Here is a 21,830-nt window from a genome sequence, read left to right as displayed (position 1 = left end):
AGGGTTAATTAATTCTTTTCAAATTTCAATATTAAGAAAGTTTGTCTATGTAAACTTCAGCATCCAAATGCTAGTAGAGGCTGAAACCTTAAGAACTAAAAATATATTTTATCTAATAACAAATTTGGTTCTTACCGATTGTGTGTAAAATTTAATTTTGCTCTATCACTTTAGAGGTTTTATTTAGTTCCTTTATCAATCTATTCCTAAAGAATTTAAATTGTGTAATTTAGTTCTTATAGTATAATTGAATCTTACAAATAGTTCCTAATGACATTATTAAGACATAATCTTTTACTTAACTAATTGTTTTCATTGGTATTAGGGTTTAGGTTTGAGTAAGAACTAAAATGAAGTATATCAACTTCCCCATGTAGTCAAAAGATGTGTTTATGGACAATGAAAAATGGAGTGAAATAATTAAATTAATCTCTAGTTAAATCTAAAGTATTTAACAATAGTAATAGCTAAAGGACAACAAAAGTAAATAACACAAGGAACTTTGGTAACCTAGTTCGGACAATGTTGTCTATGTCTGGGAAGCTGCGCACATCCCTGATGAGTAATATTATTATGATTCACTCTTAGTCAATATACATCGGCATACGATCTCTGTTCAACTATATGACTACTATAACATGTTTATTAGCTATAGACTTTAGGCTCCTCCTGAATGTATGAGTGAATTTACTTGATGATGTCTTCATAATCCCTCTGAGTTTAAGATGACCACTTTGATCACAGCTTCATCTTTCTCATTACTCATCATAAAAATCATCACACATCAACATATCAAGATCATAGATAGATAATCACACTACCTTCTTCCGCTCATAGTTATTGCAATATAGATTCGACTAATAGCTCTAAAAGCTTTCTTCGTTCATCAGTCAATACTGCAACCCACAAGTTTCGTAGTGTATATATATATTTCCTCAAGGATAATCTCAAATAGATAATAATATAAGATTCCTAATTTCGTAGTGTATAAATAGCTTCAGGATATTGGCTTGCTATAGCTACTTCCGCCCCTTAGCTTCACAACTTCTCCCCCTTTGAACAGAAAAGAAATATTACTCCCGATCTAGAGCACCAGTACTAGAAGAGGGAATAAGTGTCTTCAGGTGACAAACTAGCGAATCAACCTCCAATCTTCTATCAGATAGCATATTTATAGATGTAGAAAGAGCTTGATACTCAACTGTAAGCGAATTAATTATTCTGGAGGCTAAGTCACGATGAATAAAGAACCCTTCAGCATTCTCATCTACATCATCAGTGTCAAATATACGGGGTTTCTGTAGGTCTCATATCATGTTCTATATCAGGAACATAACTTCCTTGAAAAAATTCTGTAACTTATTTCAGTAAAATATAAAATTGAATTTTATTTTTTCTACAATACTTAGTGGAGCAAATATCGAAATTTTTCTGTAAGGATAATGTCTTCAAGTCAGGACCAGGAACATCAACTGGCGACGTAATCTCAACAGACAATTTGCTATATTCAACCAAATTATAAAGATAAAATTGAAAATTTTAAATTTATAGTACCCAAATTGAAGATATATCCGAATTATATGAAACAAAATTTTAATGTTAAAAATATTTTACATTATATTAAGTGGAAAGAGGGAGAAAATATCAAATTTTTTAATGTAAAAAAAAAGACGAAAATGATGAAAATCCATGAATTAGAATTTAGATTAAATAATTTTAAGGTTTGTGTTTAAGGGGTCTAAAACTTTCAAAATTATAAAATTAAAATTTTAATCTTTTATTTTATTTATAGACTTTTTAAACAAAAATTTGGAAGTTTAAGGTTTCCTTTTTTATTAGACATGAAATCAAAACTTGTATATAATAGATCGGCTTATTTAAATAAATTTTGATTTTATCCAGGGAAATATTTGATAGAAATCTCAAATTTTAGAGATTTAGGCGTAAGGGCTAATTTTAGTTTAGCAATTTTCTTTAAAATAATTAAAATATCAAATAAATTTAAGTTTAAGGGTTAATTTTTGTGATTTAACTTATTTATTAAATTGAGACAAAAAAGAAATTGTTGATTAGTGCTATGATTTTAATGAGTTAAAAAATGGGTCCAATGTAATTGAATTGATGAAATGTTCATTTAATAGCATTCACGTTGATTTGTTTCAATGTTTAAGACATAAAATAGGACATCAATGTTTAAGATAAAATAGGAAGTGAGGTGGATAAAACATTAATTATTATTTAAAAAATCGATGATTTGATATCATTATGTAATATTTAAATTTAAAAGAAAAAAAATGTAGTGGATTTTATAGCAAATATAGTATATTGTTTTCGAATTTTGTAAATACAGCAAAATTCTTTCTTTTTTTTTTTTTAAATACTCTTCATTTTAAATTTGTTACTATCTCCAAACTACAACCCTTCAATAACCTTTTTTTTCCTCTTTTAATGTCATAATCATCCCTTATTTCTTGAGAAATTTTGAGAAATAGTACATTTTTGTTTTATATTCCAAAAGTAGCATAGTTTTAGAAAACTCGTAATTTTGTTTTTCTCAAGGTCAATCTCGACCGAAATCAACCTCGAAATTCTTTCCAAATTTAAAAAAACTATTTGAAGGAAATTTTTCAGTCTCTCTCGATTGAGTGCAGCACTGGGAGTGTGCGTTTTTATTAAAAGTTTGAAAGTAAAGACAAAGAACTGTCAAACAACATAACAAGAGACTTTGGATATTATAATAAATTTTGGTTACAAACTTTTGTTTCTTGAGAACATCAGCAAGAACAACCTTAAAGAAATGGAGATCGTTCGACGCTTTACAAGGTCATTTGAGGATGTCATTTTGCTTGCAATTGGAGGAAGCCATGAAGGGGAGCTCTTGTTCAAAAAATTCCACAATATTCTTCCTTCTATAACTAAAAATGGAACTTTAAACTAATCTACATCATATTTTGTGTTAGCTTTAATGAAGTCTTTATGGTGTGTCTATTGTCAAACAAGTCAACCAACAACATAACCTACTATGTGATCCAATAGATCAATGTTCGACACACATAAAAAAAAAAAAAAAAATTCAAACCTTTGACTAAGTCTATTATTGTATGAAGAAGCCACGAAGTTGAACTTAGCTTATTGAAGGACAAGTTCAATAATTTTATTCTATATATTGACTAAGAAATGATTAAACCCCCAAAAAAGTGATGGAGGAGCTTCCACGTTGGTCATCATCTTTAATTTATGGATAAGATATTTTCCTAAAAATGACTAAAAAGTGTCTAGGTCTTAATTTTTAATTTTCATTTTAGCTTATGTTTTTAAACTCGAGGACATCTCGGGACAACCTTAACTCGAGAACATATTACCTAATACTTATGTTCGGGGCTATCTCAGGGTAACTTTGGCCTAGGATCATTGACATAATTGCTTCTGTTTTTCAACTTGATGCATCTCGAGGCCACGATGGTCAAGGAATAGTTAACCTAAATGCTTGTGTTTTCAACTCAAAAACTCTCGTGGCAAATTTAGCACCAGAAGTGTTTAATAAACTTCAAATTTTTAATAAAAAAACAAACTATCTCGGTGACGCATTTGATCGAGAGAGGTCGAGAAATTTCCTTCAAAAATATTTTTATAATCTAGAAAGAATCTCAGGTAAATCTTGATCGAGATTAACCCCGAGAAAAAAAATTACGAGTTTTATAAAGTTGTGCTACTTTTGAAATATAGAACAAAAAAGGTGCTAGTTTTGTCAATTTTCCTTATTTCTTCTCCCACTTTTTGAGACTCTAATCATTCTCTCTTATGGAAAAAAACAATTTTTTTCTTCAATAGTGTACGTATTATTTCTCCATCTTTTTAAGACCCTAATCATCCTTTCTTGTACGGGAAAAATAATTTTTTCTTTCTATCTTAATCTTGATTTTAAGATATTAATGGCACATTATTTTCAATATGAAATATAATGGTTGTTGATTGGAGTAATTTAACTTCGTTTGTGATTTTTCTCTACTTTCTTTGATGTGTATTTTGAGTTAAATCTGATTTGAAATGATTTTATTTTATTTTTTTGTGTTGATTTTTTTATTTTACTTTTTATTCGTTATGTACTAATATTATATGTATTAGTTGGTTGATATACTTATTACGTGATTTTCATTTTTTCAAATTTTATGTAGTTTGTTGTAGTTTATTGATTATATAAGTATATGAACAATATAACGTACTCTGTGTATCATTAGAAAGTATATCAACAATATATTATTAAAATATTGCAAATTAGTAAAGTGAATCATTATCAGATATATCAATCAAGTTTACAAGTGTATATTAGTAGGGTATCAAGTCTATAAGTAAGACTTCAAGCATATCAAGTGTATTTAATTAATCGAGTGTATCAGTGAAGAATACTAAGTGTATTGTAGTACATCAGATGTATTCAAACATATCACGTGTATCAAGCATATTAAATTTGTTGAGTGGACCAATGAAGTATAACAGGTTTATTAATAGAGCATCAAGTGTATTAAACTTATTAATGAAGCATTTAAGTGTATCAAGGTCAAAAGAGTATCGAGTGTATCAAATATAACAAAGAGTATTATGTGTAAAAAGGTGTTTTAGGTGTATCAAGGTGTTTCAGGTGTATCAAAAGTTATCAAGTATATCAAAGAGTATAAGTGTATCATGGTCCAAAGATTATCAAGAAGTATCAAATATATATCAAATGTATCAAGAAGTATAAGTGTGTACCAATGGATATTAAGTGTATCAAACGTGTATCAGTAACGAGGGTATTTGTGACATTTTACATCTTGTATCATATAAGTTGAGCTTTGTTTTTGCCATTTTTACAAACAATAAATGTGTGTGCTATGGACTTAATTATTATAACTTCTTGTTTTGCCTTTTTTGCTAATGATCCTGAAAGAAAAGGCATGTAGTTTTAGAAAAGTATAAAATTTTTTAATTAGAAAATTAATATTGAATTGTATATTTGGTTCTTACGTTTAGTAACGTTATTTGGCATTTTTACTTTTGTTTTTTCTTTTAAATTAAGTTTACAAATTTCACTTTCATCTGTGATTTTTATGCGTTGTTTACATGTTAACAACATTTTCAAAATCAAGTTAAACTTGTAAAAGCTAAGAAACCCAGTTCTGTTTGATAACTATTTTTTTTAAAAAAATTAAACCTATATAAACATTACTACTTCCAAATTTCTTCCTTTTTTAATATCTACCATTGACCAATGGATTTTAAAAAACCAAGTAAAATTTTGAAAATAATAAAAATAAGTTTTTTAAAACTTGTTTTTGTTTTCAGAATTTAACTAATAATTCAACTATTATACTTTAAGAAAAAAATAAATTATTGCAAACAAAAAAGAAAGAATAGGCTTAATTTTATTAGAAAAATCAAATACAAAATAGTTACAAAAGTTATAAAAGTTGTAGTGTTGAAATCATTTTTCACTTTTTTGGAATTTAGACAAAAATTAGTTCATATACTTATACTGAAAATATGAAAACAAAAATAATAAATTAACGTTTTCGAATGTAGCAAAAAAAATTGAAACTATTTACAAAATACTGCAAAATTTATACAAATTCTCGGTATTCAAGTTTTTTTTCAACATATATATTCTCTCTTTTTTGCTATACAAGAGAATTTCTCAATAAAAAAAATAGTGTGAAACAGTAAAATACTTCAAAGTTATGAGTTTTTTTTTTTTTTTTGGAAAAAAATATGATTAAAAAGAGTACTAAAATGCAATAAAATGGAGACATAATGAAGGAGGTTTCCATTTAAGGAGACATAAAATCTGCTTTTTCTTTTTCCAAATATAATTAATTATTCTTTTTGTTTAGATAAAGAGATATTAAATGCCATTAGTATATTATCTTTCAACTGCTCGTTGATTTCAATGAAGAAAATAACAAATGTGTTATGTTGAAAATAATGGTTATGATTCTTAAGGTTTTCTTTTAAAGAAAAAATTAAAAAAAAAAAATTATTTGGTAACAAAAGATGAATAAGCCTAAAGAGTGGGGTTCTAATTTTGCTCCCAAAAAACAAATAAAATTAATTAAGCAATGTTTTCTTTAAAAAAAATGTTGTCAAATAAGTCAAAACCTTGAAAAACAATACATCAAACAATGATATGTTATCAACAAATTTTGTAAGACTTTTATATATATATATATATGTTAGTTGAAAACATATTTAGAGTCCGAACCCAAAAGTAACATTTTCATTTTTTGTGTTAAATTATAAATTCGGTTATTATGATTCATAAAAATAATATCTAGATATTAAAATTAAAGTTTGATGATTTACGAAGATTTTATTAGACTATAGTTTTATTTTATTTTACACCAAACACTAGTTTTAGTAGTAAGTTTGGGTCAAACTCAGGAAGCACAATAATTAATTTCTTAAATAAAACTATTTTCAATCGAGGTAATCGAGGGGGAGGGGGTTTATGGTTGTTCTCAAGTGCAACAAAGTTAAATTGGAAGACAAAAGTGAATTGTAAAATGAAATGTCAAAGGAATCTAGTTTGGGTCTAAAAGAGTTTCCTATTCTATATATTCGATCATGCTTTTATCACTACTAAATTTCTATGTTGCTTTCACATAACCAATTCAATTGGAAAAGCCAATTGAATTGTCCTAAGCAACTAATGGTATCAATTGAACCAATGAGAAGCATGCTAAATCCTAAGTACTATCAATTGCGCTAAGATCAAGTGTTTGTTAGGGAGAATATATAGTTAGTTAATCAACCACCTAACTAAGTATTCGTGCAAATTAAATTCTAGGTTAGATTGATCAATGCTTATAGCAAGCAAACTTAATCTATTGTTCCAATAAATTAGTAATGAAGCTAGCTATCCTTAAGTGTCCGAAAACAAGATATAAATCAAATACAAAAAAAATTGAATTAACAACAAAGAAAAACTTGTTCAAAAGTCACAAATACCTTGAAATATGAGAAAAATCCTAAACAACGAATCTAAGCTAGAAAATAGTACTTTAGCTATAATACATCATCAAAAACATAAAAAAATAATATGAAAAAGTCTTCAATCTAATAGATTTGAGTGCCAAGAGCTTATGTGAAGAATGTCTAAAAGTATATATCAAAGTGTGTGTCTTGAGGTTGGCGGCTAAAAAACAATGTTGCAGCGTTTTGTGGTGTAGGACGCGTCATTGTGCGTTTGCATCCTCATCCTTCGCGTTCGAAGTTCGTAACATCACAACACTATAGGACAACATCGCGGTACTATGCATTATGCTAAAAAAGTTATCCATTCTCCCTTACGATACTGCAACACTACAACCATCTACGACTCCATGTCTTCAATACCAATCATCAAAACTTCTTGCTCCTGTAATGCTCTAAACCTTTAATTATGCTTGTTTGAACATCATAACCTAGAATGACGTGAATTCAGCTCACTACCTACAAAATCATGAAATATATACGTAAAATACCTGAACAATTCTGACTTAAGCAGAATAAGATAGTCTATTTTCAACGCCATCATCAATTCACTAGATTATCCTTCAAATAATTATATTGAATAACACTTTTGGAATGTATAATAATTAAAGTGTGTAACAACGATTTTAGATTTCAAAAGTATAATTTAAATTTTGTTATATCTACGAAGACTTCTCTTTTGTGTTATATCTACGAATATTTTGTATCTAATGGCTAGATTTTACGATTGATTTGTTTGTTTTTTAATTTTTTTTTTTTTTTTTGTTAGGGAAATGGTTTTTCTTTGGAGGAGTGACACCCTTTAATTGTGGTTTGTCGTTTTTCATTTAATTAAAAAGGTGTCATTTTATGAAGTTTACACGTACTTAATATTTTTTTAAATGGAGGAGTACTAAGCGAAATATTGGAGATCAATATTATAATTAGATGCAATCCGGCCGACATATTTCATTCACAGCAGTTTGCCTTCTTTTTTTTCTCTCTTTTTTATCTTCTCCTTAATTTTTCTATAGAAAATTTGCCTGCCAACCCTACCGTACAATTTTATTTTATCGTAGATATTGATAGATATTGATATGCTTTTATCTGTTTCTATCGGTGTCATTAATATATATTTATAGAAGTTTATCAATGTCTAGAGTTGATCATCGGTTGATCAGAGTCGATTTTTTTTGACAAAATCGACCTCGAACTGACCATAGTCAATTTAGTAAATTGTCAAATCAACCTTAATATCAATGAGTAAGGGTCTATCAGTCGGATCGGTTTAACACTTAAAAGAATAATTTTTTGGAAATTCTTGATTTATTGAAACTTTTTGAAACTGATCCCGACCGATTCCTCTCGTTTTTCGACCAACCGATTTCAGTTTGGTCGGTCGACTCGATTTTTCGGTCTATTATGTTCACCTTTACCAATGTTCATCAATGATATAATCTAATATATTGCTCTATTTTTTAAAATGTATTTTAGTTCATTTTGTTATGTTCTAAAATGTTGCTTTTCTCTTCCATTGGTAGGATTACGAGAGAGGAAAATTTTAATTTTAATCGACTCTGAATTGGTTTTAGATAGAAGCAGGTGAATATAGTTACAAATGGCTAATAAAATTGTTTAAATTTATCGATTTAGGTGAGCTTAATATTTAAATTTTTACAATTTTGGGGTGTTTTAGGACAATGAGTAATTAATTATAATCTTAGGTTATTATAGTTTGATTAGAATAGTTTGTATTTAAGGCGTTTGGATTATAATAGTATGTGTATGATGTGTAGACCATTTTGGTTTGATAAGGAAAAAGTAAACACTATATCAAAGAATAAAAAAAATGATGAATGTTAAATAGTAAAAACTGTAGCAAATATATAGTAAATACAGTAACAATTTTGGAGCTTAGAAATAGTGTGTATCGAAGCTAATAGGAAACTTTTAAATAGTATTTCATGTAGCAAGAGATAGTTATTATAGTCTTGGGCAATCTACTAATTTTCACCCCAAATGACATCTTATTATTGTTTTAGATTTTAATCGGTCAACTCCAATTTTTTTAATCTATTATCTTCTTTTCTATTTTAGGTTACATAAAGTTAAATCTCTCTCCAGTTTTTAGGATTTACTAGTGTTTTTTGAGTATTAGGATTTGTTTGGAATGACAATTCACAAAGTTAAAAATATTTCGTAAGTATATTTAAAATAAAACCCCATTAAATGTGAACTAAGAACCATATAGAAACCAAATACTAATATCATTGTTTTTATTATTGACTTCGATGTTGATAGTACAAACATTAATTAGTCGGCTGAGATAGACTTATTTTATTAGTTTTTCGCTCACTTTAAAAAATAACACTAACATTAGATTACTTTTTTTTTCTTCCTATATTTTAGGAAAATTATTTTAAATCAAAAAATATTTAAAATATTTACAAATATATAAAATTTTATTTTCTAGAGTAAATCACAATAAATCCAAATAAACACTAAAGTGATAGATGTCTATTTGAGTTTATCACAGTCTTTTACAAATAGAAAGTAATAGTTCATTTTGTTATATTTGAAAACATCCCTACATTTTATGTATATTTTATTATGATTTTAAATGATATATTTATAATGATAATTGAAAACGAAATTGAAGTACAAAAGGAAAAAAAAAAGTAATATGAGAATTTTAGTCGAATTATTTAATATTCTCTAAAACTATATTTCTAAAACTATATTTTTCAAACTTTGAATTCATGCATGGAGATTGCAATGCTAGTTGAGCTATACTCGACATAAACAAAACTACATACATAATTTAATCAACATAAACCACATAATACATAACTCTCATCTAACATAAAAGTAAAAGTAAATTTTATTTTCTGAAAAGTTACAAGTGATGATTTGGAGTGAAAATGAAGTAAAGTAAAAAATAAAGGGATAATTTTCGATGTTTGAAAGTCTATCTATTGTGTAAAAAAAAAAAAAAGAAATTAAAATACATTTACTCGCTAACAAGAGTTTAACTTAACAGGTATTCGAGTGAACTTGTATGTAGCATGCGGCTCAAATACGGGTGTCGTAAAAAAAATTACTTTACTCATTCAAAATTTAGGTATAAAAAAGTAAAAAGAAAAAAAAAAAAAAAAAAAAAAAAAAAAAAAAAAAAGAAGGTGACTTAAGTATTCATAGTATTGTTTCAAATTATTCTATATTCTTTTGATGATTAAAAAGAAAAAGTGATTAACAAAATCATTATGGATGATAAAATAAGAAATTCCCCACTAATACCTTTGTTGCATCCTTTATATGTTTTTAGCTTTAAAGAGGCAAGATTATCAATTAGTGAGCCCTTTAAATCATACTTACTTCAATTTATTGATTCAATTAAATATTTTTCATCTTAATTAATTCACCTCATCATTCTCAAACTTTATAAAGCACATGACCTTCTTATTGTTATTATTATTTTTCCTAAGAATCAATTTTCTTCATATTTATAAATATATTCATTATTAATTTTTTTCTTTGTTTTAAAATGGTTGAATATTGATCAATTTGCAGTAGATTAGTAATTTATGTAATAACTATGGATGAATTAATTCACCATTAAGTATATAATAATCTCAACTTTGATGTGAAAAAAGAAAAGGAATTTTTGGGCCCTCCTTCCAATAATATTTTGTGTTATTTTTCATCTCTTTTGACACATGAGGAAAAGTATCAAAAGGACATCCACTTTCTTTTCTCAATGGCCAAACATCTAATTTCAAAGTCTCCTTTAATTGATGATTTGTGTATTTCCAAGGCTTTTATCTTAAAACACTTTATAGTTTATTAAGTTCATATTTAATTTAAACTTAAATTATGCTTTTGAGCTCCAGTTTTTGCTTAGGTATTTAATTAACATTTATAATCAAAACTAAGATAGAATGTGTTTGAAAATCAAGTAACATTCAAACACTAATATCCACTTCAATTTAATCATTAGATCAAATATGTCAAAATGTTCTACCCAATTCTACCCTAATATGTTTGTTCTTTTCTTAGTTTAGAAATCCATATAAAACAAAAATTTAGATCTGTTAGCTTCTAATTACAGATATAGATTAAAGTATAGTTAAAAGATATATATATATATATATATAAACCAATTGAGTTGTATATATATATTAACCAATTGAGTTGTATTTAAATTAACTATATTTATTGGAAAAGAAAACATATATTGTCGCTATCATCAATATTTACTAAATCTATCTCACGAAGGACTTTATTTATTTATTTATATATATATATAATTGTTTTCAAATATAGCAAAATTAACTAAAATATTTATAAATTATAATAAAATTTTAGATTTTATAAATGTTAGATATTTATAGACACTTATCGGAGTTTATAAATACTTAATCTAAAATTTTATTATATTTATAAAAAGAAATTTAAAAATTTACCATTTGATATAAGTTCTCTTATACATATTTTGGTATCAATCTTCAAGATGTCTACTCATTTATAAATAATTAACAACTCCACTATTCATCTTATGGAAAATCAAGATTTGAATAATAAAAGTCTTCATAATTGAAAATGTTTTTAATAGATATTTAAACTATCAATTTTTTCCCCATAAGTCACACGAACTTTGAAAAATAAAAATAAAAATGGTAAAATACTGTTTTGGTCCTCGTACTTTTGTTAAAGTTTAATCCATATAGTTCTAATAAATTTTAAATTTAGTCTCTCAAAATTATTTTTATTTGATTAAATTATAATAATAATTTTCATGAAAAAAAGAAAGAATATGTGAATATGTTTCAAAATTTATAGTAAAACATGATAGATAAACATTATTTTTTATATAAAGAATTTCATGAGAAACTAAAGTTAAGATTTATTAAAGGACTAAAATTGAACAATAATTGAAAAGGTATGAGGACTAAAATTAAGGAGACTTCAAGAATATAAGAATTAAAATGATATATTAACCAAAAAAATATTTGATTCAAAGATGTACCATTGAAAGCACATAGGAAGATGTAAAATGAACAAGGACCAAAAAGATCGATCGTAAGCTTTTAAAAGTTTAACTTATTAAACCCGACTTAAAAAAGTAATAGCTATTTTCAAATACACCAAAATAAACGAAAATATTTTGGCCTATAGTGATCTATTATATATATAAATATATATGTATATGCATGCTATCTTGTTATATTTGTAAATATTTTAAGAAGTTTTTTCATTTCAAATCTAAAAACTTTATTCACAATTTCTAAGTTTTAATTCCCTAATAGACTCAACCTAAAAGATAAGATTAATCAATATGTAATTGAAGCCGTTTACACTTGATGTATTAGAAGACCACATACCTACACTACAAGAAAATGGAGCATTCCCGACGCCGAAAAGCATGTCGGCATAAAGAACGTCGGGAATAAGGGCTTTCCCGACGCCCTCAACAACGCGTCGGGAGCTGCGTCGGGAAAACCATCTTTCCCGACGCACCACGAAGGCGTCGGCAAGAATACGTCAGGAAAAGGGGTTTTTCCCGACGCCGTGAATAGTGCGTCGGGAGCGGCGTCGGGAATAGGGGTTTTTCCCGACGCCGCGTGAAACGTCGGGAAAAGGGGTTTAATGAGCGTCGGGAATTCCCCTTTTCTCAACGCATTTTGAGGGATTTCCCGACGCCACGTCACTGCGTCGGGAAATCCCCTTTAAATTCGTTTCAGTTCTGTATTCACAGAACCGAAACCGAGAGGAGGAGAAAAAGAAAGGAGAAGAAGAAGAAGTTTCCGCCGTGCATAAATCTTTTGTTCCACCGCCGTCCGTCGCCGACCGCCCTCGTCGTTGTTCCTCGTCGCCGTCTGCCACTTTAGGTAAGTGAAATATGTAAATTTATTTAGTTTAAGTTTATGTTTTAGGGTTTTTTTTGATAAAAATTAGTTTAAGGTTTTTTTTTATGAAAATTAGTTTAGGATTTTCTTTTGGAATAGATTTTTGTTTGTTAAATGTATTTTTGTATAGAGTGTGTGTAATTTGTGGTTGAATTGAAATTTGAAATTTGAAATTTGAATGGTTTAGGATTTTTGTTTTAGAAAATTGAATAAAATTGAATAAAATTGAATGGGGGTTGAATTGGGGGAGGGGGTTTATTGTTAAATGGAAAATTGAATTGGGAGGGGAGTTTATATTTGAATTGAAAATTGAAAATTGAAATTGGAGGGGGGGAGGGGAATTTACAGTTGAATGGAAAATTGAAATTGGAGGGGGGTGGAGTTAATAGTTAAATTGAATTATGGGGAATGTATAGTTAAATTTAAAATTGAATTGGACGGAGGGGGTTTAAGTTAAATTGAAAATTGAAATTGGGGGGGAGGGGAATTTATAGTTGAATTGAAAATTGAAATTGGAGGGGGGGGGGGAGTTAATAATTAAATTGAATTGGGAATGTAATATGTGTGTTAAGATTTGTTTTGGCTATCCTGCAGTTATGGTAGCTTTTTTGTTCTGAATTTGTTTATGTTTGGGAATAATGGTCATTGGTGAAAGCGATGCAAGTGGAACTGGAGACAATAATTTCTACGGTGTTCTGGACGAAGTGTTGCACGTACAATATCCGTTGGGAAGAAATGTATGGCTATTTAAGTGTCGGTGGTATGACACGGACGTAAACAAAAGTCAAAGAACGACACACATTGAAGTAGGGTAAAAATCTCTCAACACATCCCGTTTTTGGTACGCGGAGGAACCTGTAATTCTTGCAACTCAAGCACATCAAGTTTTTTATGTAGATGATCCAAAAAATGGTATCAATTGGAAAGTTGTGCAAGTCATCCAAAATAAGCGTATTTGGGACGTGCCAGAAGTGGAGGATGTTCAGAATGACCATATTAATATACTAGAAGTTGTTGTAAGCCACCAAGTGGATGGCCACATCGAGGATGACACTCTATGCAGAAATGACGTTGATCCCACAATCGTTGAAAGACCGGTTGTGCGTCATGTCACTGACGACTTCATCGACGATGTGGATGAACACTTGTCACATGCAAGCGATGAGGAATTATAGTGACAAATTAAACCACGTATGCACATATTTATATCTAGTTTATATATTTTGATTCTAGCTATGTGTTTGTATTTGGTTATTGAATGTTTGTTTTTTATATGTCCATAGTCATTATGTCATATCGACGATCAAATTTTATGGAGACGGACGATATGTTCCTCCAGTTTGAGGAGGATTTAGATAACATTGCGGGAGGGTCGTCATCTGTGGGCGACAATACGGGTGAGTCTAAGAATTTTATTCATTTTTAACTTACAAATATTTCATGTAGGGGTTCCTAACTTTATATGTTATTGTCTATTTATTGAGCAGGATCTTCTTCTCAACAAACGACTCCGACTCCTAGGAGACGTGCGCAGTCTCGACTCTTGGAGTTAGAGCGCCACGTTGCAATAAATGGGCGCATTCCGATGACGATCGCCCCTGGAGCGGAGAAGCCTATTTCTCCACACGTCGTTCGCTTCAGCCAAGCGATAGGCGTGTGCGTGCGAAAGACATTTCCCGTCCGCTGTCTTAAGTGGGCGGATGTTGGGAGAGAATACATTGAGGTCGTCAAGGGCGACCTCTAGGTAATTAAATGCACTACACATTTATATATGATTTCATTTGAAACATATCTAACTTTAACCAATCTAATGTGTTATGTTTGTAATATGCAGCGATTGTTTGTGCTTGATTTCAATGATCAAGCAATGAACAGGTTTGTTGAGCATCAGATGCTCACGACCTTTAAAGAGTTCCGGGCCGACTGTCATAGACATTTCAAAAAGTACAGCGACCCGGAGGAGGCTCGTGCCAACCCACCAAACGCATTGGTTGGACGTGATGAGGATTGGCACTTCCTCTGCGACCATTATATCAGCCGTGCATTCCAGGTAATTTGTCATGATTAATAATGATAACAAGTTTTAATAATGATAACCAGGCTACTCAAAAGGTCTTGGTTGGGGACCCAAGCCGAAGGCCCGCAGAACAGCAAGTGCAAGCAGTTCGTCGACATCTTGTTCGCAGTCCACACAAAAAGAGATTGAATTACAAGCTAAACTTCATGAAGCTTTGGAACGGATTGAAGTACAAGATAGAAATCACCAAGCATTAGCTTCACAAGTGGAAGCTATCAAAAAGATGATTGAAGACCTAACTCGTGCACAACAGGGACCACCACATGATCCCTAGCTCTGCGGTACGTCGTATATGTCTCTATTATTCTTAAGTTTTTGCAATATATGATTATGTATTATACTTAGTTATTTTTATACCATTTTTAGGATCGAAGGTGTAGAATGACGCGCATACGCACCTCGTTGGGAGATTGGGTCTTATGTTTATGTTTTTTCTATATTGAGAACTATATTTTTTTGTAGTCAACTTATTCGTATTATTAATTTTAATTCTATTTTTTTAATTTGTGTTTGTATATTTATTAATTTATTTTAATTTAATCCAAAACGTCACGAAATTTTTTTGAGCAATCCGAACATCATTGTGGATGTTTGAACAAAATATTATAAGGAAAAAAGTAAAAATAAAATATTTAAAAAAATATATAAAAAATATTTCCCGACGTTCATTACGTCGGGAAAAAAAACGTCGGAAAACAGGTTTTCCCGACGCCGTCGATGCCGACGCATCTCCCGGCGTCGGGAAAGCCTCTCGCGATGCATTTCTCCCGACGTTCTTCCCGACGCCGTTTTGTACGTCGGGATATCCTTTCCCGACGTACTTTGCATTTTCGCCGACGTATTTCTACGTCGGGAGTACCCACGTCTCTTGTAGTGCTATAAATGCTTCTAAGACTGTATAGTGACTAATTAAATTATTAGAATGTTTTGATGCTTGTTCTCATATGATTAAATTAGCAACTATAGGTCCTTAAAAGTGTTTGTAATTGTATGTGGTCTCTTCTAATACATCAAATGTATGTAAAGATGATATTCTTCAGTGGTAACATGGAAGAGTCAGATTTCTTTATGGTCTTTAACTAGTTCTTGAAAGTTTGATGAGAAAAATTTTAAAAACACTTTAGTAAACAATGTCTTTAAAAGTGAATTGTTGATACATGTGTTTACTAAAAGTTGTTTGGAATTGATTGTGTGGTTATTTGTTTGTATGTTGATGATATACCTATCTTTGATACAAACATAAATGTTAGTAATGCTATAAATTTATTTAGGTACTCACATTTTGAAGTGAAAGATTTATGTGAGACTAATATGATGTGTTTAGTATTATTGAGAATGTTTAATTTTGATTTATGTCAATCACACATTGAATATAGTATTAAAAAGATTTGATAGTTTAACGATACTCTTGTAAGAACACCTTGTGATTCTAGTATGAGCCTTAAGAAAAATAAATGAGACAATGTTTTTCAATCTAAATATGTAAAGATTATAGAAAGTATTATGTTTTTTATAAAGTACTGTACAAGACTTGTTATTGCATATGTTTTGAGAAGATTGAGTATATATATATATATATATATATATATATATATATATATATATATATAATTCTGATAAGATTATTTTATTGTTCTTTGTCATTTATTAAGATATCTTAAGGGTACAATAGATTATGATTTGCATTTTAATAATTTTCTACCATATTAGAGAGGTAGTGTATGCAAAATGGTTAACATTGAATGACAAAGTAAGCTTTGCTAGTAAATATGTGTTCTTAATGAGATATGTACCATTGTACAGGGACACATCAGTATGAATGACTTAGAAGCCTCATGGGAGATGTTGTAATGCCCCCGCCCTAGAATTTGAATTAAGATTTGGAATTCGGATCTTTGACTTTCCCTTGCATTCCTTTGGATCCTCTGACATTCCCTTGCATCATTTACGACTTGGAAACATCATCCATACTTGTCTTAAAGGTCTATTAGAGTGAAAGTCATCCCCACAAACCAACAGTACTAGTCCTCTCAACATGCTTTGTCCTCACATGCATGCATCCTCGAAAAATTCACAAGAAGTCACCCAACATAGAATTGTCCTAAGCTAATCAAGCTTAGCTTTGGAGTTCTTATGATCGAGCTTAACTTTGGAGTTCCTATAATCGAGCTACCGAAAAGGAGTGTGCACCTTGTTGGTATAGGTAGTAACTTTAAATTCTTTTAAGTCTTTCTTAACCGTACATTCATGTCCTTAAAATCTCTCTCATTTAGAGCGTTATAGATGTACCAATGTGTGGTGCCTTCTATACTTATCTTTATTTAAGATGTACCATTGTGGATATGTATTCAAGCTTTGTTGCTTCTATACTATTGTGGCATATTCGCCTGAATCAATGGAGCTTGAAAGGATTGTTGAATAAGAGAATTACCTTCTTAAAGTATGGAATTCAAACATTTGATGGTCCATATTCCTCTATTTGGGTGATCTATTGTGATAGACTTGATGGAGCAATAAACATGATTGTGAAGGTGAAGTCATCTTCTATGAAAAAGTTTAAGGATGATCTTTTTCTAGAGCTTTCACGTTGACCCGAGGTTTTTTATGTGCATGGTCTTAAATAGCACAGTGTTGAGTGGTCTATTGTGATCAACTTTATCGTGGAATCAATGAAAATTTAAGAAGTAAAACATATTGTGGGGGTCTCGACCGTAGTTATTGAAAATCTAAATGAAAGGTAACTTTGTCTCACCTCACTGTGCATCAATTCAAATCAAATGATGTTGATGTTTAAGTTTATATTTCTTGCTACGAGAAAATGCTTTATTACTATTTTAACATAGTGCAATGGTAGTCATCCTTGAGGATTGTTGAAAAATAACTATCTTTGTAATAATTTATAATAATGTTTCAATTGAAATAGGATAATTACTATTATTATTATTATTTTGATGTGGTTATAAACATTGTAATCGTTTCATGGTTATATTGTTATGTTTTAATACACTAAATCTAAATTAATTGAAACATTAATTATAAATCATTACAAGAACAGTCATTCTAACGTAAAGAAGTAATAAAAATAAAAAAACCCTGAAATTCAAGACTTTGGCCAATGAAAAAAAGGGGTAAAAGTAGAGGCCAAAGACGAGGCTTTAGAATATACATAATGGAAAGAAAGAAAAAAAAAGTGTCATTTTCCATTCACAACAGAGGTTTTGTTTGATCAAAGGGATTTTCATCCACAATTTTTCTTGGGGTAGATGAGAGGTCATATCTTATCTTTAGTCACATTCATAGTAATGAGGGTGTAATATTTTTTTTTAAAAGAAGTCTATAAATTCATCTCTAGAGCTTAATATATAATAAATGTGGTTTAATTTTGTTGATGTAGGTGGTACTATTTTCACACCTTTCATCCTAAACTCCATTCCATTATAATTTCTTTTTCCTTTTTACTCTCTCTGCTACACTAATGATAAAGCTTACTCACACCTATCTCCATATAACCTATTATTTATCGTATAGTAATAATATAATAATTTTATCTTTTAAAATTATTTTTTATCATGAAAAGTTGTAATTGGGGAACTAGTGGCCTACATCAAGATACGTGTAGTCAATTATTTAATTTTCATATTTTGATATTCACAAAATTTATCACTCTTTTAAATAAGTTTGCATATGAAACTTGTAAATTAACCTATATTATGAAATGACAAAATTAAACCTGTTTGAGAATTTGTTTAACATAATAACCATTATCATTATGGGTTTATCTAGTAGTAAATAAATGACATTGAGTTTGATAAAGGATTAGGATTATTCCATGAAATAATATAAGTATGGATTATTTTATGAAATTAGTCGAAGTGAACGTAAGCCTAAACACCGGTGATCATAATAATATTGATGGGTTTATATAGAGTAAGAGAGAATAGTGATTGGTAATAATTCTTTTTGGGCTTTTGTCATTTGGTTTAATTTGGCATGTATTTTGTTTCAAATTGTTCAAAGTAAAAAACAGAAGAAAAGGGACTAAATTAAAACTTACCCTAAAATATTCCAACCAAACTCATAGGGATTCCAAACTAATCCACCTACATATCATAATAATGAAGTTGATGAAACATCCACATATTATATTTATTAAAAAGAAAAGGAAAAAAGCTTGGAAACATATTACTTTTTTTTTAATAAATAAAATATGTCCTTGCAAATAAATAAAAATAAATAAATAAAAAGAAAAGGAGGCCTATTTTGATGACCTACCTAGGGCAAAACCTACTTAATTATCCATGGTATCATCAAAAAAAGATTAATCATATATTAAATATATAGTTTAAGAGAGAGAGAGAGAGAGAAAGATTATATATTGATGATTTCAAAGGTACTTTACAAAATTATTTATAAAGCTTCTTTCATATATGGTCTTACCAATGAGATCATTAGGGTTTCTAATTTCAACTTTAATATAAAAATATCATCCCCAAATTATTTGTGGCATTGAATATTGGACATTGAAATATTGTAAGAACCGTCGAACTTTTTTGAGTTAATTATTTAATTAATTTATAATATAATTGGCTTATATTAGAAGTTATTAAAATTTAGTCAATACCCTTAACTTGTTATCATATATATTCTGACAAGATATATTCTTACATATCATTATATTTTTTTTCTCAATAATATAATATATCACATATAGGTAAACCATAGTATAACACAACTACCTATCAAATTATATTATAAAAAACATCATGGTTTAGTTAGTAACAAAGTCTAATCTTATGAAAAGATAATTTCTATCTAATTAAACACCTATACTATAGTCCAAAAAACTTAGATTCATGAAAGAAAAACAACGAGATCTTATCTTATAAATCTTATTTAGTCAATTATTACATAAGTGTGTTTTTTTTTTGTTAGTACAAAAATTGTGTAATATAAGAAATTATAATATATAAAATAAAAAATTAAGTAGTGATGTGTGTAAAGGTTAATAAGATACGATATTATATAATACTTAAAAGAAAAAATGATCTAACGATGAATGTTTTCAAATAATTTGGGTGTAGCTTATGGTAGATTTAATGTTATTTAATGAGAAAGATAAGATAATATGTATTTTTGTCTCTTAATAAGAAAATTTGGAGTGTGACAACAATGTAACATTTTCATTGAATTATTTACAAATAAATTTAGGAGATGGAAGATTGATGAAGACATAAAGTTTAAAATATAAGAACGTTGAATCGTTGTTTTAAAGGTAAAATTAGAGGAGCCCACATACAGAGAAAACAAAATGTAAATTTACAAAATCAATAGGAAAGGAAAATAATGGTAGTTTTGGTTTCTTTTGTTCTCTCTTCCGTCAACTTATGATACTTATGCTTTAAAAATCTTGTTTTCTAAATATAAAAAGTCATATATAAAATTTAAAATTTATGATTTCAAAATGGTGTCCATGTAAATATAATAAAATGGTAAGATATTTACGGTCCGTATAACAAAACCCATAGAGTTAGTTATTTTTTAAATATTCCAAATTTGTTCGTTCGACTCTCTTCTCCTCTTCTCCTCTTCTGTTTCAATCTTTTTTCTTTTTTTCCTTTCTTCCATTTTCGTCTGTTTCATCATTTTTTTCCAAGAATGTTATTTGGTTCATTGTGTATCAATCCAGAGTGTTATTTGGTTCATCGTGTATCAGATATAAAATATTTAATTTTTTCAAACTTTTTTATTTGGTTGTTCAAGATCATGTATTAAAAATATAAAAGACCGAAAAAAACGAACAATTTGGGTAAACAAATATAAACAATTGTGTAAAAAAATTAGTCAAATCTAAACGATCTTGTACAAATGTAAACAAATCTAAACGATCGTGTATGAAAAGAATTTTTTAAAAAATCGTTTAGCCAACCTAAACGATCGTGTATTAAATTCTAAAAAAATCGTAAATGATCAAACATAAACGATCATGTACCAAATAATAGCCAAATTTAAACAATCATGTACCAGACAATAACCAAATCTAAATGATGCGTTACCAAATATATTATGCGCGTTGTCGATTGAGCATTTTAAATATTTTTCATGATGGACGTGTAAGTTTTTTCCACTTTTAGAATTGTTCTATACAATGTAAATATTTTGTCGTTTTTTTATATTTTTGAAAAGACCCAAAATTATAATTAAATTTAAGTCTCAAAATTTTTGGTGTGTATAAGTGTACACGTGATACAGTTTTTAAGTTGGAGAGCACTCACACTTGAGCCTTTGTTTCGTGGATTCACCCCTCATCCCTCATCCCTTGTACGTCCAACGTTATTAAAACTACATTTGCAAATACATTTAAATTTTATATATACTTTTTGTTTTTAGAATCCTCTTGAATTTTTAGGGCATGTTTGAAATAAGAAATATCTAATATGGTGATAGGTACCGTATGTTATTTTATATTCTCTAATTAACTACAACCAACACTATTTAAAAATCCTCATTTACTAAGATATGTATTAGTTGTTACATTTTTTATTATTTTATATTCATCATTTCTTATTCGCTGTTACAATGTTTACTATTTCATTTCTAAATTAAAATAGTTTATTCCTCAAACACACTCTCATAACTCAAACTAAAATAATCTAAAACTCAAACACAAACTATTATAACTCAACTCTAATAACATAGAATTATAATACATAAACTATTTTGCCTCAAACGTCCTCTTAAATTTTTCAATAATACTTTTAAACCTTAAAAAATTATAAAATATATGATAGCATAAAAACTGTAGTATCATGCTCCACTTAATTTAAGATTGTTTCTTAGTTTTATGAGTTTATTTAATGATTTTA

The 21,830-nt window shown here is 28.7% G+C and overlaps 1 long non-coding RNA gene across 1 annotated transcript; it reads left to right on the top strand.

The window, feature by feature from the left end:
- Nucleotides 1–14,997: 14,997 nt before the first annotated feature.
- On the top strand, nt 14,998–15,470 carry LOC127149503 (uncharacterized). The gene is made up of 2 exons (XR_007821182.1): nt 14,998–15,248; nt 15,334–15,470. It is a non-coding gene; the product is annotated as an uncharacterized LOC127149503 (long non-coding RNA).
- The last annotated feature ends 6,360 nt before the right edge of the window (nt 15,471–21,830 follow it).

The sequence above is a fragment of the Cucumis melo genome, chromosome 5, assembly GCF_025177605.1.
Source record: "Cucumis melo cultivar AY chromosome 5, USDA_Cmelo_AY_1.0, whole genome shotgun sequence".
In the NCBI taxonomy this organism is placed as follows: Eukaryota; Viridiplantae; Streptophyta; class Magnoliopsida; order Cucurbitales; family Cucurbitaceae; genus Cucumis; species Cucumis melo.
Note: the sequence above shows the minus strand (reverse complement) of the source record. Positions and strands in the feature narration are given on the sequence as shown.